The sequence below is a fragment of the Pleurodeles waltl genome, chromosome 11, assembly GCF_031143425.1.
Source record: "Pleurodeles waltl isolate 20211129_DDA chromosome 11, aPleWal1.hap1.20221129, whole genome shotgun sequence".
Classification (NCBI taxonomy): Eukaryota; Metazoa; Chordata; class Amphibia; order Caudata; family Salamandridae; genus Pleurodeles; species Pleurodeles waltl.
The window spans coordinates 869,251,208-869,270,647 of NC_090450.1; the positions used below are offsets into that span (position 1 = coordinate 869,251,208).

Consider the following 19,440-nt stretch of genomic DNA (forward strand, 5'->3'; position numbering starts at 1 on the left):
AAGTGGGCCAGTACTCATCAAGCTCTAAATTGGTACAGGAAAGAAGACTGGCCTAAAAGTGTTTTTGGAAAACTGTATGCTACAAATGTCCCAGAGACACTGACAATGTTATGTGTCAACCACAGAGTAGGACTTTGATGTCCTTGAGCTCACAGTAGGACTCTGGGTCTCATTGTCAATTTCGTGAATAGGCCTCAGCACACATACAGGATTTCATGTGTGCTGGGCCAAAAGAAGGGTTAGGTGTAATTTGATAGTTTTATCTCATGAAATGACAATTAGGGCCTGATTTTGAGTTTAGCGGATGGAAAACTCCATCAGCCAGCCACTGCCTACGTATTGACCTCCCCGCCAGAATTAATACGTTTCCTGCTATGTCAGCAGGCGGAAACCTAAGTTTCTATCCGCTGACCTAACGGGAAACGGGCTACAGCATTGTCTCCGGCTCGTAATCGAGCTGACGGCAATGCTGTAGCCTGCAGGGTGCACCAGCACCTTTGCAATGTTCGCTGTCTGCGTTGCAGACAGTGAACATTGCAATGGTGTTGGCCAGGGGGGCCCCTGCACTGCCCATGCGAAGTGCATGGGCAGTGCAGGGCCCCCCTGGGGGGCCCTCTGCACCCTTTCTCCGCCAGCATTTTCATAGGGGTGGTACTGCCATGAAACGCTAGCAGAGAAGGGGGTCGTAATCCCCAGTGCAGCGCTGCCCTGGCGGATTAGGACCGCCACTACCTCCAAACCGCCAGGATCTCCGATTCTGGTGGAGCTGGCAGCCTGACTACCAGGGTTCAAATGTGGCGCTTGGACCGCCGCATTGGCGGCGGCCCAACTACCACCCACGAACCTGGCGTTCTAGTGACCCCCAGTTTCGTAACGAGGCCCTTAGTCTTTGATGTATTTTCCTCCCTTTTATTGCATGTTTTCATACATTAATTGCACAGCGCTAAGTGGTAATAGGGTGTCCTCTTCGTTTCTTGTAGGTCTCGATGGAGCCAGGGTCGCCGGGACTGGATGTGCATCGGAGAGAACAAATATGCCACTGGTAAGTGCTTCGTTTTCTAATTTATTTGTTTGTGCACACTATAGCCACTTTAATAGTGCTCAGGAGAATGCTGGGTGGAGGGGTTGGTGCAATTCTTATGTGTTCCTAGTGCACCCAAAACAAGGTTTCTAGCATTACACTGATTAGACTTAGAAAGGAAAAAGTCACCACCACAAATCACCAATCTTGTGTTATTTCCCTTCCTCAGCCTCCTGCCCACTGCCTTCCCCCATATTCCCCATGTCAAACTTCCCCAGGAGATATGTGCATACCTGGGCAAGCCATGCTCCTCTAAGAGCGTGTCAGGAGCTGACGCGTTGCCGCCGGCTCGTAGGTTCACCCAGAGTCTTCAGTCAGCCTCCCACGTCAGCTTCCTCCGTCCCAGTAATGGTTCCTGGTTGGTGTCCTTGAGCATTCTTCTCTGTCTCCGTCCATTTGTGCATGACGGCGTCCACAGCCGCCTCCTCACAACTTTTCTCCCTTGGCAATACTAAGGTATCTTCTACCGTTCCTTTCTCTTTGCTGTTGCCTCTCTCCTCTCATCGGTCAGCGTCTCTTCAAGACTCGCTTCATGTACTGCTTTATCTTCCAGCTTGAGTCCTCATTGGTTACGAGGTCTCCTGCGTGACGCTCAGCGTGTTCAGAGTTAAAGGGACTATCTCCGTCAAAAGTGATGTGTGAGAAGTTGAGCAGATTCTTCTCCCGTGGATGTGAGTATGTGTCTGCCAGAGGTACTCCCTCAGATGGCATGCCCATGATGGGCTGTGAATAGAGAAGGTGTGAGTCAACCGGAGGAATTGCAGGAGAGTGGAGATGCCATGAACTATCTTCTTCCTCTTCTTCACACACCCCCTCACCAGGATCTCCTTTCTGACATGAGGATACCTGGAATTACTTGCAATTGGGTGACAAAGTGCAGGGGTGCATGTTCATATATTATGCAGAGGACATGCCTGTCCAAATACGGTCACAGTCGGATAATTGATTCGTGGGCACAAAGTATTTATTTTAATAGTATTTAATCCTGCCGCAAAAGTGAGGGGCAGCTCTAGCCTTGCAGCAAAATTTGAACAAAAATTGCCATTGCCTAATTCCACCCTGATCTTACATTGCTTAAAATGAGGGAGTGCAATTATAGACCGAAGTAAAGAGCACAGGGCAAGATAAAGCCAATTTGCAAATCTACCTAATGTTTTATGTGCATAAATAAATGCAGGAAGATATTAGGCCTGGATAAATGTAAACATACTATGGGCAGATTGACTGTGTAACTAGCTAGAAATACTGCATAATGCAAAATCTTAGCCGTTGTGTTGACTGTGAATGATGACATTTAATTCTACCTACGCAATCTACCCAGATGCAAACATGATTAAAGGATGAAACCCATTAATTTGCTCATACATTCAGTCCCACCTGCTGGCTCTTCATTCAGCAGTGGGCATAATACTAATATTGCTTAGTTCACGTTCTTAGAGGTTTACCTGTGAGTCTCCCACATCTCACCCTCCTCTCGTCAGAAGCAAATTTTCGTTCTTCCAAAGCAAGGATGCTGCTGCTTTCTCCTTCTCAGCAGTAAGCTTTTCTACTCTAAGGCTATGGCAGCATGATTCCATTTCAAATCCCTCCCAACCTTTTTTTTTTTAAATGTGTTTTTATTTGTGAGAAAACCGGGCTGATTGCAGAGGCCCCCTAACTTTTTGCCCCCATTTTCCACTCTTTGCTGGTGTTTTCCTAACTCTGATGGTGCCCTGGGTACTGCTAACCAGTCCCAGGGCCTGTGCTCTGTGTAAAATCAATATGCAAATTAGGCTAATTATAATTGGCTAAGTTAACCTACCTATAAGTCCCTAGTATATGGTAGGGCATGTAGGTTTAGGGACCACAGCATAGTGCACTGCTGAGGTGCCCAGTGTCATTTTAAAGGCAGGCCTGTCTTGCTGGCTGGTTTTAAATTAAAGTTATATGCAAATTCGACTTTGGAATTTAAAAGTAGTTCCAAAGTCTTAAACTACCTTATTTTTACATATCAGTTACCCCTAAGGTGTGCCATATGTGCCCCTAGGGATGGGTGCCATGTAACTAAAAGCAGGGACCTTATAAAAGTAGTTTTATAAGCCTTGATGAGGTAAAAACAGCCAAATTCGTTTTTCCCTCATTGTAGTGAATGGCCTTCATAGGCTAGAATGGGGAGACTTTATTTTAATTTTTAAAATTCCCTTAAGTAATGGATACCAAGAGTTTGGTGTCAAATTAATTGTTATGATAAATCCCACAACTTCCAGTTGTGGGATTTAATATAACTTGTTCAGGTTAAGAGTTTTAAACTTTATCTGAAAAGTTGCCAATTTCAGCCCTACATTGTTTTTGCTGCTGTGCTCTGATTGGCCAGCCTCTGGCAGCCTGGCCAGGCTGCTTGATGAGGTGTGAAGTAGCCTGGCTTCACACAAAGAGATGTGCCTGTGGGAGAAAATTTCCCCTCAGCAGATGGTGAGGCAGGAAGGGGGAGGGCTGCCAAACTGGTTTTCAAAGGCAGCGAAGGGCATTTGGAGCAACCTAGCAACACCCCCACATCCTGCAACCCCAGACAACTAGGTGCCCCCTTGATTAGATTAGGAGAGGGCAGGAGAGGGGTGTGTTTATGATTTTTAGCCACACCAGTGGGTGGGCTCAGCCAGATGCAACCTCCAAAAATCAGATTCAGCCATGATGGATTTTTGAAGAATGTTGCCTCCTGGGATTGATTTTTGACACACTTCCCAGGAAGTGGTCATCACAGGGGGAAGGACCCTGCACCTGATTGGAGAATCAGGACCCCCTGTTTTTCACCCAGGAGCAAGGATAATACTGGCAGTCCTGCACCCACACCTCAGTTCCCTACCAGGAAGAACTACAGAAGAAGAAGGACTGCCCTGCTGAACCCCTGGCCTGCACCTGGAACCTGCACTCAGAAGGAGTGCACCAGCTGCACACTTGGGCTTCACCACAAGAAGGACTTTGCCTGGCTTCAACTGGTTCAAGGAGGGACTCCCTGTTTGGTACAGGTGAAAAATTGCTAACCAGAGTCCCCTGCACCAACTCCTGAAGAAACCGACCAGCTGACCACTGTCCAGTGGCCAAAAAGGAGTTTGCGCCAGATGCGTTCTGGGAGTTGTAGTCCGCACCCCCAAGGATCATCTCAGAGCTTCTGGACCCTTGGGATGAGCTGTGGACCCCAAAAGAACCTTAAAAGAATATCTGGGAGAAGCCCCAGAAGTTTGGAGAAGTTTGGAGTACTTTTGAAAAAAAGCTCCATAGAAGGACCGACCCGCTGCAGCAACTCTAGCCGGCTTGCCTCAACCGCTACCCGGCCTGATTTGCAGGTTTGTCCCAGTAAAGAAAATCTCTGAAAAAGAGACTAAGTCCGAAGGTAAAAAGTTGACCGGGACCTCCCAGCCAGCGAATCCGAGGAGGGCCCAAGGGACGTCGGATCAAGATCCAGGTTTACCACGGTCAAAGGATTTTCACCTCGAAAAAACGACTACGTCCGAAGGTAAACATCTTCACCGAGGATTCCCGCGACGCGTATCCGGAGAAGGGCTCCAGGAGGTCGGATTGGACTGGCAGATTCGTCCCGCTGAAGAAAATCTTCAGAAAAACGACTAAGTGCCAAGGTAAACTTTTGACCGAGGCCTCCTGTGAGCTGTAGCCGAGCAGGGCTCCATCGCGGTCAGCCTTAAACTTTGACTTTGCCCCGGTTGAGGTGCAACCAGATGACCAGATTGGCGCTTTTTGTTTCTAGGTGCTAAAAAACAATAATTCTTTAAAAATTCATATCTCCGGTTCCCCTTGTCCGATTTTATTCGGTTTGTGTCATTTTAAAGATAAAAATATAATCTATTTTCTAAATTGGTTTTGGATTTTTAAACTGTTTCCTGTGTTTTATTTAATTACTGTTTTGTGATATTTGAATGCTTTACACTCTGTCTCCTAAGTTAAGCCTTGTCGCTCGTTGCCAAGCTACCAAGGGTTAAGCTGGGTTTAATTTACTGAGACCTAACTGGACCTAAGTCGAGGTTAGTGGCCTATTGCTAAGTGTAGGTACTTACCTGCCCTTACCAATAACCCATTGTCCAACATTATTGTTTTACAGAAACATCAACAATTTAGGCAAAGATTTGTGGAGGCAGGGGAGAAGGGGAGTCCAATATACCGGGAGAACCAATAAGCAAATTACATGAATAGGGATGAATACATACACAACGTGGATAAATCAATCCAAATAAAACAGACTCGGCAGGAGTATGTATAATGTATGACCATGTACTGGGAGATTCTGAGGGAGGGTGTGACCTTAGGTAAATATGTATTTGGGGGGTAGGAGCAGGACCCCTGTGGAGGGGGGCGTGAAAGAGACAACAGTGATGTAAAGGGGGTCGTATAACAGTGTCTACTACGTGAACCTTTCACAAAGTCTGAGTCGGGAACTAGCCATTGCAGTGAGTGAAGTGTACTGTATGCTACTCGTGTGTGGGTCAGTGTGTATGGTGGTCAGTGAGGTAATAATATGAAAGCCGCCCCTTCAGGGTGGTTGGGTGTCGTTCTTTACTTCAATGTGTACTATGAACATGTCCCACCTCTCACTGCCTGTGTGGGCTAGGCCTCTGTCCCTCAATGATCATAGTAAACTCACCTCCACTCGCACCCATTGTAACAAATTTTGGAGGCATTTAGGTGCTTTCCACTGCATCACTACTAGCCTCTTGAACAGCACAAACGCTAGATCAATGAACTTATGCAGGTGTTTGTCCTCTTTAGTGCTAGGTGCAGTCTGAGGAGACAGGATTCAGGGATGGGGGACAGCAAATGATCGGTCAGGTCCACCATCATGGCTGTTATCTGTTGCAAGCACGCTGTGATAGAACCCTGCTTCCAATAATCCACATTCCAGTGCAGTCGTGGGGACATACTCCTGAGGCGCTGAAGGGATAAATATGCCTGGTGAAGATAATGGAATTGGGTAAAATGGAATCTGGGATTATGAGAGATTTCCTTTACTTGCTGAAGGGCGCGCGTCTACATCCCCGGGGACAGTGGCTTCGGATGGACCTCATTGCAACGGCCAAGCGTACTCACCATACCCAAGGTGGTGCCCACGTTTAAGGTTTCATATAGAAGGGATATGGCATGTCTCTGATTTATCCATAGCAGTAGTGTATGAGAGAAAGGAGATACCACTGGTTCGGCATTGCTAGGTCCACAGGTGTCTGCACCAGTTGGCGAGTAGCATGAGGAAGTGCCTAGATCCTATAAATATCTGTGATGTCCTCATAAATCATAAAGGAGCAATCATTGAAAAAATCCCTAACCTTTCCCAGCTCAACCGTGGTCCACAGAATCATGTCGTGGTCCAAGATCAATGTGGCACCCGCTGACACCTGGGCTGCCGGTATCAAAGGGGAGTAAGGCAGGGTCGAGGCCTTACCGTGGACAATACGGCTCCAACATGCTTGGGCCGTATCCATCAGGTTAGATCCTTTATGAGGAGGACGTGTGCGATCTGTCTACCAGGTATTCACGCTGGTTGCGCCCGGTCTCACACATATGGATGTTCTTTCTGTGCTGGGGGAATCACCAAGCCAGTGCAAGGGCCACTGCAACTGAGCAGCAGAGTAATAGAGCTCGAAGTTGGGCATGCTCAATCCCCCTTCGCTAAGCACGCATTGCGTTACGGCTAGGGCTACATGGCGTCAGTCTTTACCCCACATCAAGTCCAATAATAATGCATTCAGTTCACGGAAGAAGAGCCTAGGGAGCACGATCAGAAGGGCTACAAAATAATATAGCAATCTGGGAAGTATAAGCATCTTTGCTATCGCTATCCCCCTCCCACTAGAGAGAGCGGCAGGGAGCACCAGAAGGTCAACATTGGAGTGATATATATATGTATCCCCAGGTATTTGAATGAGTTATGACATCATTGCAGGCAATTGTTCGGAAGTGCAGCTCTAAGACGAGCTAGAACATCTGCGAGAGAGAACAGGCAGGAGTTTGTCCAGTTTACCCGAAGACCAGATATGGTTCCAAAGGTGACCAATAGGGCAATCCATTATGCAGAAATATCAGCGCATCATCAGCGTAAAGAGACACGATGTTCTAGGTGCTGTATTTGAAAATCCCCCAACGGTGGGCATGAAGATGCAGACAGCAGGCAAGGGGCTCCATAGCTATCGCCAACAGCACCGGTTATAGTGGGTATCCATGCCTGGTGCCCCTGCCTATCGGTAAGGCATTGGTTAGCACCCTACCTGTCTTGACTCTGGCTAAGGGGCTCTAGTATAAGGTACTGATCCACTTCAGGAATCCCAGGCCAAAACCCATGTGGTGTAGGTTCGCGAACAGGAAGTCCCAACTGAGGGTATTGAAAGCTTTCTCAATATCTAAAGAGACTGCCACCCTGTCATACTCAGCTCCCATTGTATCATGGAGAAACTGCAGGAGGCGTCTGATGTTTATAAAAGTGTTGCGTTCTGGAATAAATTCAGATTGACCCTCATGGATTTACATACCTATCAGGGTAAGAAGCCTGTTTGCCAGCACTTTGCCCAGTACTTTTCAGTCAGGGTTGAGGAGAGAAAGTGGTCCGTATGCCATACATCCAGTGGGCCACGCCCCGTCATGGGCAGGACTAATATCAGTGCCTCATGCTGGGAGTCCAGGAGCTGACCCTTAGTCTGAGTTTTATTAAATACGTCTAGTAGAGGCTAGGTTAGGTGCATGGAAAAGTTGGCATAATACTCGACTACTCGAATACTCGAATACTCTGTGCCCAGCGTTTTGTTCCAGGCTATTTGGACTGTCGCAGCCCGAACCTCCTCAAGCCGAAGGGGCTCATCAAGCTCGGCCTGTTGGAGTGCAGACAGCCGAGTCAGAGGAAGACCTTCCAAGAAGTCCTCTATTTGCCCTGGAGCAGGTGCTGGGTTCGCAGTGTATAATTAGGTGTAGTAGTTACAGAAGGCTTCATTATTGGAGGTTTGTGTGTTGGCCAAGCTTCCATCACTTAGTGCAATGGCTCCAATTGGGGTGCTTTGGTGTTTGTCTCGGACGAGCCATGCTAGCAGTCTGCCCGATCGGTCACACTCTGCATGCAATTTGGACAGATAGTGCTTATAGTCATGCTTGCTCAGGCATGTCTCTGCTTCTCTGTATCTTTTTCTGAGTTCCTGCAGGCAGTAAATGCACCAGCACAGTCTGCCCTACTGCAGTTCCACTTATAGTGGACAATGATTGGACAGAGTGCAGGTTAGATATTCTGTTCGCACCACCATACATCCCAAATACACTGACTCTAGGATCAATTCACACTCTAGGGTGTGACCAAGGTGCCACATGTCATGAAGTCCTTATGCTCGAGCCATGCACTGAATCCCTGTGACACCCTCACGCCCGATGACCTAGGCAGTGGCGGGCTGGATCGATCCAGGCCAATATCTATTATGCCATTGAAGTCACCCCCCACAAGCATGGGGCTGCTGGGTTACGGAAAAGAGCTGGTGTAAGCTTATCAAGGAATTATCCAAGATTATAATTTGGAGCATATATTCCCACCAGTGTCAAGGGCGATCCGGCATACCTACCATCTTTGTCTGTGCTATAGCGCTCCATTGCATAGGAAAGTCCTGGTGCCACCCATATCAACACCCCCGGGCGAACGCCGACGAGAAAGTGCCATAAATCTGTCAGCCCCATTTAGACTTAAGTTTGTGGAGCTCCTCCTCCGTAAGGTGGGTTTCCTGTAGGATAGCAAAGTGTATATAGCGGCGATTGAGGTGTGCGTGGATTCTATAGTGTTTGGTAGGAGTTGCTATACCTCGCACATTCCATGTCAGCACATTATAGTGTGGGGTTAAGGTGTCAGCATGTGGGCCCTTTATGATCTATAGGGGCAGAACAGTCCAGCACTAAGTTGCACAAATGTGATGTAACCCAGATCCCCCCCCCCCTTGTATGATCCTGCCAGTCCTGTGGTTGCCCTCACACTGCAAATATCCTCCCACCCCCCCACCAGCCCATCACAAATCCTCCAAACGAATAATAATGTACAAAGCAGTTTTAGATAACACCCCCCACCCCCAGGCAGGTAGCACTCGGGCCATTTGCCAAATGCCCCTAAACAGCAACACATGCAACAAATCTCATTCAAAGGGTTCAACTTGTCCAGATCGGAGACTTTCCGCGGGGCGCAGTAACTCAGTAACTATCTTACCTCGTGGTCTCGGCCTCTAAGTAGTAGCACCACATCCAGACTCCTGTTAAGATGTAACAAAAGCCTGTCCAATGTGTGCCCCCAATGACCAGCTGCCCGGGACATCCAGTCGCATCACCGTACCCCTCAGCATACCGCAGAAGGATGTTGCTGCAGGACTTTCAATGTCTTGGGTCAGCACCACACTGCTGATGCATCAGTAAGTAGGAGTTGATTTCATCTAATCAGTTGGACATGACCCAAGGTACAGACAAAAGAACTAAATCAAAACAGTTTGTGAGTCTCCTGTCATAGTTCGTCAGCCTGCGTGAGATGACCACTGGTCCCTTAGTGGTGTCTGTGGGCAAGGAGCGGGAGCTCTCTGCGTCGGAGACGTGGTCCGAGTGGTGTTCTTCCCTGAGCACTGTAAAGGAGTTTGTTGTGTACTGGGTGGCCTCCTGTATCGCCTTGGCCCACCCTGCCATCACCTGAGTCTTGGTGGGTTTTGCCCTTGATTAGGTGTGCTGTCAGCAACAGGGGTGAGACATCAGCCACTTGCCAGCCTGAGATTCCTCCTTTAGAGGTTGGGCCATTCTCTTAGCATGTAGCCACGTCCAGACATCTTATGCTGTGGCAAATATATGGGCTCTCTCACCATCTAGAACCTGAGTTTCACCGGGAATAAGAGTGCATATTTAATGTTCTGGTCCAAAGGCACTGCTTGACTTTGGTATAGGAATTCCATTGATGCTGCACCTCCGCCGTGAAATCCAGATATGCAGTGATGGTGGCATCCTCAAATTTCAAAGGCCCTTGGGCCCAAAAGCCCTGAAGATCTAGGTCTCTGTTCTGGTAATTTAAGGGGGGCAATTATCAGTCGTCATGGGGCTCCTGTTAGGGGGGGCCTGCCTAGTTTCCTGCGCACCCATTAGATCGAGAAGAATTTAGGTACCATATCCTCGAATAGTGTCCATTAGCCATTTTTCAATAAAGAGTTCTGTGCTCGGATCTTCTGCCAGTTCAGGGAATCCTTTTAATCTTCCACGCAGTGTTGCCACTTCCACACTCAAGAGTTTCATTCATGTGTAATTCCTGGACGGCGGGTCTCAAGGTGACCAGGGACGAATCTGTTTCCCCCACCCTGTCAGCCAGTTTTTAATGGCCGGCACGGAGGAGATTTACGTGTTGAGAGACTAAGTCGACTTTAGCTTCTAGTGAAGTCTTAGTGTCCATTTTAGCCTGCAGGATTCATTCAAACTGGGTGGAGTGTGCATGCAAAATGGTTTCCAGGTGTTGGAGAGCACTCAAGGTGCGGTCCTTGGTAACTGGGGAGGGCATCGCCCCACGCTCTCAGGTAATGTAGGTTTAGATGATTTGGGTTACACCATCATCGCGCTGTGATGTGGCATACTGCTGCGTTGATAAACACTGCGACAAGGGGAGGATTTAGCAGGTACTGCCACCAATAGGCACAAGAGGAAGCAGAGCAGCTCTCCGGCTGTAGTTCCCTGCCCCAGTGCCCTACACACTGTGTGCCTCAGAGGTGGCTCTCAGACAATCTGAGCAGTCAGTGCTGCAATCTGGGGGCAGGAGCACTGTATGCGATGTTCCGTCTATGCTAGTGCACACTAGGTACTTAGGATGTCTCAGTTCATTGTCATTCGCATCTTGTATGCGCGGTGGCTGATCCGCACACATCCAAGTCCTCTGAGGCCACTAAACGAGATCAAGGGTGACCGCCACCCACTCCTTATGCTCGTATGTGCAAATAAACAGGTCACTAGGGGATGTCCAGTTCAGAGTGTAGAGTTGTGCCTTCAGGGCCCCAGCCAACAAAAAAACAGAACCAGGAGGTCAGAGTGCAAATAGATCTAGCAACATTGGGGTTGGTTCTGCAGCTGAGGCAATGTGTAGTTGTGAAGTATGCAGCATCAAGTATCCCAGTGGCATTCTGTGTGTACTGGTGAGTAATCTGGTGGCCCAATCTACAGACGCAGCGCTCCGCAGTCTCCCAAGACACAAACACGCTTCCAAGGCCTCACAGCAATGTTGTGGTCCCCACCACAAGATGGCCGCCGATCCACACAGTCACAACAATCACATCAGAAGACCTCAGAGATCCCAGCGGAGCAAGCACGTGCAGCAGGTGTGCCCCGGCTGCTGCACCACCATGGTGCTCCTTTCTCAGTCTAGGGCCACAGTTCCAGCCGGCAGCGCAGTGGCCGGCACAGTTCCAACTCGCAGCAGATGAGGGCAGGGTCTCCCCAGTGCTCAGCCACATTTCGCAGCACTTGCCTAGTAGTTCAGGGTCGCCCGTTGGCACAACAGAATGGGCCAGTGATGATCACAGGCTAGATAGAGCCGGGTGTATCGATGAGGGTCCCAGCTCAAACAGGCAGCCGTTATTGCAGCTGTGCAAGCAGGGGGGAGTCGTCACGGGCCTCCGCTCATCCATGTAATCCAATGCAAGGCGCAGGCGCAGGCCCAGGTGGCCTGGGATCCCGCACTGGAGACGAAAGAACTCCTTTACTAAGCAGCGGTGGAGGGTTGGGCACCCCTGCTCTCTCAGGCAATTCCACTGCAGGCTCCAGTGGGCCAGGTGCAGTGTGCCCGCATTAATGCGAGGTCACGGTGTTATCTGATCATGTAGGAGGCCCACCTCGTCAGCCAGCGCCACGTCTCCCTTACTCTGTGATTTCAGCAGCACCTCAGGCAATCCACTGTACCCAGCAAGGTCGTTTCTATGCAGAGGGAATGCCTACAGCAGTTCCCAAAGCTTTCAGGACTGGATGGGCAGGATATACAAAGGATTTCGACTGGGCAGGATGCAGAGCTCTCTACAAAGCCCCTGATGCAACCGCCATCTTGGCCACGCCCCCCCAACCTTATTTTCCTCACTCTCCCACTTGTGAGCCCCCAGCTCTGATGTGAACAAACTGACAGAGGATATGATTCTCATCTATAGGCAGTGTAGCCAACGACACTCCCTAATGGAGGCCATCCCTTGTCTCTCCTTGCTCTGGCGCTCCTTGCTCTTCAACCTCATCATCCCCATGCTCCTCACAAGTAGTTGTGCTTGGCTGACTTCTTCCCAGGTGTTCAGGTCTTTTTCTGATTCCAACTTCTGGGACTTATGGCTCATCTTCATGTTCTTCCCCTGTTCGAGCACATAGCCTTGATCTACACTGTAGTAAGGCTAGCCATGATATGCAGTTCTGCCTTCATGTTCCCAAAAATCAAGTTGCAAAATTGTGTACAATGAAAAATATCAAAACTCTTACTCAGTAAAAAATTAAAATAATTCTGCCAATTAAAAATCAAAAAGTAGATTTTTGCCTCTAAACCTGAAACGTTTGCCTCTACATTACCACAGAGCTCTTGTTGAAGCCAGTTTTGGCACCAAAAGCTCGGAGCAGGACAAAATCGGGATACTATACTACTGGGAAGAATTCTTTGCCTTCCATCGTCCAAGCCCTGCACTTTGATGTGCTCACTTTTTTATGTTTTCCTAAGCTGATGAAGGCATTAGGCTATAGCCAATGACGACTACAAGGTCCAATGCATTTCTGCAGCAGTTCCTCTGTAGCTTCAAACTATAGGTGTAATGTATCCTTGAGCAGGACAAATCAGCAATCTATAGCTGGTTAGTTTGCTCTGTCCTTGGGAAGCTTTGGTGCTCCCAGTCCTCCAGAAGTCAGAAACACGAAGTGCCAAAAAAAATTTATGCTGGGAAAGTCACTTGTAGTCTCTCCTACAGCTCCCAGGTCATTAGGGCGGGAAGTGAACCTGGTCTCTTTCCAGGCAGGGCTTTTACAAATGCCAATGCAGTCCACTCACAATTGTACTGCTGAATATTTTTGTATGTATGTATGGAGCCCTTATCATCTTTTTATGTCCCTGTAGAAATCAACAGGACAGTCAGATGACCTTTGGAGATTAGTTCAAGTCTTCAGATGCCCATGGATATCATGAGTCTTTCAGGCTTCTTTCTCCATGAACGGGCAGAAGTCCTTCTGTCTTCTTTCTTCTCGGTCCATGAATATTCTGAAAAGTTGGTGGTGAGGAACTATTTTTATCTTTGGGACTAGCTAGTCCACAAGGTAAAAATCCCCAAGATAAAAACTTCCCTATACCAAGTCATGATCAAACTCCCACCAAAGTACAACCCTCTTTTGCAGCACTTGCTCTTTTACTTTAATGTCAACCTTCCCCAAGTCCCTCATTCAAGGTGGTTCTAACCAGGCTCCCCCTTCAGGAGCTGTAACCCTCATGGAAATTATGCAACACTGCCTTTCTCTCTTATGGAAACAGCTTCCTCTCCTGCTCTGGGTAAAGACAGATGACAGAAAGACTCACTGGTTCACTAGCTTTTTGTCCCTTGGGCCTTAATGGGACTAATGCTGAGGTATTTGGTGATATCATCTGTTCCTGCTCTGTCCAGATGGCTCATTCCAGCTTAGTAGTCAACATCTCTACTAGAACATTCCTCTTAGTTTTAGAAGTGGCTGTTTTCATCACTAGCCGGCCAGCATTTCACACCTAGCTGAGAAGCTAATTACAATCACTAGAGGAGAGCCAGCCAGCAGAACTTGTTTAGCTGGAGAAAGCTTTCAGGCAACACAATACTTTTTTAAAGTTAATTTTCTACAACAGTTCCCAGAAATCTACTCTCACCATTGAATTAGATTAGAAGTGAAAGATAACTTTCAAGCAAAAATCTACCATTACCTCAGCTAAATTGTAAAATATCGATTTTCATTCACAACTAGGCCTGATGAGGGAAATATATATCTTGGCCACCCCAGTGACAAATCACATTTGGCCACTTTTCACTGAGGGGGGCATGGTTTCCTTTAATATTTAGCCTGCCTCACTTTTACGTACCCATGCAGGTCTTCTTTAAGGACACGTTTAGGGTGACATCTCTTGTATACAAGTAGGTTTTCTGCATTACAAATCATTTTGTCATAAAAACAGAGGAGGGAGTGAGAGGAAGATAATTTAACCTGGGTTAAGGATTATCCTTCCACTTGACCATGCACAGGCACAGGGATCTTGGCCCCTCTTCACAATTGTTGAGGTACACATTACAAAAAAAAGTGATGTGCCATGCTAATGTATTTCTTATAAGAACTGAATGCCCCCACCCACACTCTGTGATATGGAAGGACTTTATAAATTACCTAATATATGAGTGCGCAATTGAAAAATCCAAGTTGCTCCTTGCTATAGCGGGCATGCGTTCATTGCTCATTTTACGTGAACGTATTCTTTTCTGTTATTGTCAATTTAGAATCCTTATGTGAATGTCCAGTTTAGAGGAAGAGTGTGACTAGTATTGTGGATACGTTTTGCCACCTGAAGGTACTTCTGTTCTCCATGTAACATGTTGTACTGTCCTGGTAGTCATGCCAATGTATTTTAATCCACAAGAATGTGCAAGCTTATTGATAACACAGAAAGTGTTGGGTGAAGCTAGGTTTTAGTTAGTTCGCTTATTGTAGGGTTAACTTCTCTTCTTAGGCTTTTATTTCATGAGATCAATAAAAGCCAGGCTTCTACTCATTGTTAAGGTAAACCCAAGATGAGAGTTTATTAAATTAATCCACTTAATAAAAGATAGGCTGTGTGACTTTTTACCAATCCAGATGATCAAAATTGTTATAGAGTTTCCACTGCCATGCTTTAGTTTTAAATGGGTATATTATTAGGGCTTCTGAATTTATGGTATTTTTTTAACATTTCCATTTTTATTTATTTATGTTTGCTAATTTTAGCTACAGTTATCTATATGTATTTTGTATTGAATATAAAGCTGGAACTAGTGTATTTCCATATTTATTTAAGTGATAAATGTAAACTTTAACTTGAATGCCAAATAATACGAACACCCGCAGATGATAAAATCAACATACTTATATGAAAGCATGAACATTTTAGTATCAACCTTGTGCATATCTACTGCTGTTTAGTCCTCATTACTAAATTGTCTTTCTTTTTTTAACCCCTTTATCTATTAATCCGCACAGCTATGTCCTGGCAATCATGACTGACATCACTCAAAAAACATCCTTAGTTCCATTTTTTATCCACATTAAAAAAATAAAACCAGGAAAATAATGTTTTCCTGTATGTATCTATAAAAATGGAAAACAGGAAGCCTTAGTTATTATAATCTGGATAGCTCATGGTTGTCTGAAAGAGGTGGATATGAAGATTTGCCAAACTCTGAACTACTTATCAAAGTACCTTCGATCTGAAGTTAGTAACCCTTTTCAGATTTTAAGAAATTCATTATAAAAGTACTATACAAGTGCAAGCAATGATAACAATTGACAGTTTCAAGGTTAGGTCAATATGAAGTTTAAAAGGTTTGTCCATAATTAGTAATCTGGTCTGATTTTGAGGATGTCATTGTAGAATGATTTAACATTTGAAATCATCAATATTTCTTTAGTAAGGCCAAAAGTTAGATCTTTGAGAATATTGTTTTCACTCCTGATCTCAAGAAATAGTAGCAGAATTTTTAACAGGTTTCTAGTATGGAGCCAATTCTGGAAAGAAGTATCCATCTCAGCAAAATAATCTGTTCTCATGAACTTTAGGGGAGATATCAAAATATGGCATTACTGGTTTGTCAGATCTTAGAAAATCCAATTCCATTTGCTGACAAAACGGGCAGCTTTTTCCCTCTCCATTAAATAGCTAAAAAATATCTATCTAATCTAGTTAGTTCTCTAGTTCCTAAATAAAGCTTGTCCCAGACTTCTAGCCACGATGAGGAGCAGAGCCATGATGAAGATGTACATCAACATGGAACTCCACTATCATTCGGACTACATTGCCCAATAATTGTGTTTGGGATTTGAGATCTTATGTGTCTATAATGCAGTTTTCTCTGCTATGTGGAAGTAATGGTGTTAAACTGCAGCCAGCCCAGATCTATACACTTTAGTCACATATGTGGGTGGTGTAAATACATACTGCAGCCCACATGTGACATTTAGTTTCCCCTCATTAGTGCCGTTCCTCCACCAGCCTACCCCGACTTTATGGGAAAATTAATTCAGGCAACTGGGGATATCCAATTTCACAATACATGTTTAGGGGAAAAACGAGCATTCTGTGACACAAAATGGCACTGTTAAAGCGCACACAGAAAAAAACTATGCCCATAAAACGGCAAAAAGTATGCGGAAACTGTGGTTGATAACATAAAATGTTCCATGTGCATATAATCTTCTTGTAACCACCCAATCTGCATATATCCGTATCGTTTTGTTCAAGTTTTAAACAGTGTTACTGGTAGTTATGATTGTTATTAATCTATGAACAAAAAAATCATTGTCTATAAAAGAGCTGAAGACCTGGAGCAGGTTTATATTAACACTCCATTTGTATATGTAAAGCATATTTGAATTGCATTACATTCCTTCAGGAAGATATGTAACCTGTTTGCAGTTTTTTTTTCACTATTACTATTTTGTTAAATAGATGCATCATCGGATCTAGTTTGATTTCTCTGCTAAGCGTGAAAAATAATATTTCTAATTTTTCACTGCTATCACTGCATTATTTACTTTTTATTCTAGTACTTTAAGTCAAACAAACTTAAACAGAGACAACCCACACCTTTTAAGGTTTAAGTCTTTGTATTGAATTTTTGAAACAATACAAACATCTCACCGACAACCACTGGCCAGTGAGTTGAGAAACAGGAAAGGAGTAGAAAGACTGAAGGAACACAGAGGAAGAAATGAATACCTATACCTTTAAATAATTAGCTTAAATATTAGGAAAGAGGTGCCCAATGTAATGTCTCTCCAGCCCAAAAACCTTGTTGGTTTCAAAATGAATTAAGCCTAGGGTGGGACGTTGAATGTGAGGCGAAGAATTCTCAAGAAGGCGGGGCGAGTAAGTTCCAAGAATTCTTGTGGAAAATGTTTTAAGCATGGTCCCCACATTTTATCAAATTGTGGCAGTTTCTGTTCTATCATTGCCATCAGCTTCTCCATGCCAAGTAAGTCCCAAAGCATTAACAGCCAATCAAGGTGCGTGGGTATGGTATTGGAACACCATCTAGTTAGAAAAATATGCTTGGTGGCGCATAGCACCAATGTAATAGCTCACCCCCTTAGGGATTTCAAAAGAATGTAGCTCCAGAACCTTGGAATCACAGTGTGATACATTTTGTCAATGGAGTCCAATATGTCAGACCAGTAACGCTGAAGCTACGGACAGTACCAAAGAGGGTTTGCTAATGTCCCCTCCTGACCACAGCTCCGCCAACAGTTTGCAGTCCTATCCCTTTTCCATTGGGCAATACATGGTGGTGTGTAGTACCAGTAGTGGACTACTTTAAGAAGGGTCTCTTTACCTGTATCGCAACGTGCTGATGTGTTAGCTCGTTTGAGAATGTCTGACCTCTCCCTTGGTGTGAAGGAATGCTCGCATCGAAAGTCATAAGCCCAGATTCATCAAACAAGTCGCCTATCCTTTTACAATTGGCCTGCTGCCACAGGGTATGGTTGTGTTCCGAACAAGCAGGGTTAAAGTCCGGATTGCCTATGACCAGCGTGAGTGGTGAAAAGCAAGTAGAGAGGCCTTTATCTATCTGCACCTTGTAACAGACACCTATAGTGGGCGAATATAAATTCCTAGTGGCCTATGTTGTTTTGGTAGCCACGGTATCTTCCAAATATGTATGCCCTCGATGGCTTGGTCTATGAAACACCAATGTTTTTCGGTAAGTGTTCCAGTCCAGTCCGCACGGTACCTCAGCTGTGCAGCCTGATAGTAATGTGTAAGGTGCAGCCCACACTTTTTTATTGTAACCCACCTCCCTCCAACAAAACAGGGAAAGCACAGGCGAACCAAAGCATAATTGGTTTGTATATAGTTCCAGTGAGCTCTTCACCCCACCCTGAGTCCTCCTCCTGCCCTGATGGAATCGGTGGACCACCTCGGGCCATCCCAACATCGCTATAGTACATAGCGACCTCCTTCCTGACTCCGTAGCATGAGCCAAAGGGTCATCATCTAGTAACTTATTCCATGTCCTCCATCAGACCTTGTCAGGTTCCCATATCTTGGTAAACTTACCTGTTCATGCTCTGGCCTTGTAGATCTGCTGCTCAGCCTTCATACACCAATCCATGTTGGACTCCCACCTAGTCACAGTTGGCACACTGGGCATCCCCCATAGCTGGACTATATCACACCTAGCAACCATAAAAGCAGCATTACAAAAATAAGCACATATCTGTCTAATGTCTGCTCCTCCCAGATACCTAGCAGAACCACCCTAGGGTTAAACTCTAGTGGATGGTCAGTGACTTGGGTTATCCACTTTGGACACCGCTCCAGAAAGAATGCAACTTAGGACACTTCCAAAGCATGTGTCGCAAGGAACCCTGTTGTGCGCATCCTTTCAGGCAGTGATCCGAGCCAGTCCTACCCATTGCGGACAATCGATTCCTTGTGTAGTGTGCTTTGTGCAGGGTTTCAATTTGGATGAGCCTAAACCTGCCTTATTTGCGGGGGACTCTACAAGCTTTGCTACATGTATAGTCTTGAATGGCTCCCAGGTCTCCCTTCCACATATCCCATAGCGCTGTCAAGGGGGTGTGTTCGATTTATTAGTTAGGTAGCATGTTGGCGCAGTGGGACCACCAGTATTCTGTATTCCAGGAGGCTTTCATTGGGTACATCCTCAGACATAGCTATATTTTTCTGCAGTATATGTTTAATATACAGATACTGTAGGTATTGGCCCCATGTGAGTTTGTACTGTTCCTGCAGGTCTGCAGTTGGCATAATGCTTCATTCATGTCTAAATAACTCATGACTTGAGATCCCTAACAAGTCCCACTTTCTGCCTCCTTCCACCTTTTGCAGCGGGACTAGGACTGCTGCTTACCAAAGGCGAGTTTCTAGTGTGATTTTGCCTTCCCAACCAGTCTTGTTAGTGGGTTACCTCCATGTCCTAATCATCATCAACTCTTGGGGGTGGCATCAAATCCAGTTTCCCCCTTCCATGCAGCTGTTGGACATACACCTGTAGGTCCATAGCCCGCTGATCAGTCATCAGTGTGGACTTGCGTTGTTCGCAAAAGACCATTAGTTTATTACTGCCAGTTCTGTCACCCAATAGTGGAGACGCAAGGACAGTTAC

The 19,440-nt window shown here is 45.9% G+C and overlaps 1 long non-coding RNA gene across 1 annotated transcript in view; it reads left to right on the plus strand.

Moving 5' to 3' along the window:
• The window catches only part of LOC138266215 (uncharacterized), a 170,291-nt gene that overhangs the window by 144,746 nt on the left and 6,105 nt on the right, over positions 1 to 19,440 (plus strand). The window contains exon 2 of the long non-coding RNA XR_011199483.1: positions 981 to 1,042. This is a non-coding gene — a long non-coding RNA (uncharacterized lncRNA). The remainder of the gene's footprint in view (positions 1 to 980; positions 1,043 to 19,440) is intronic.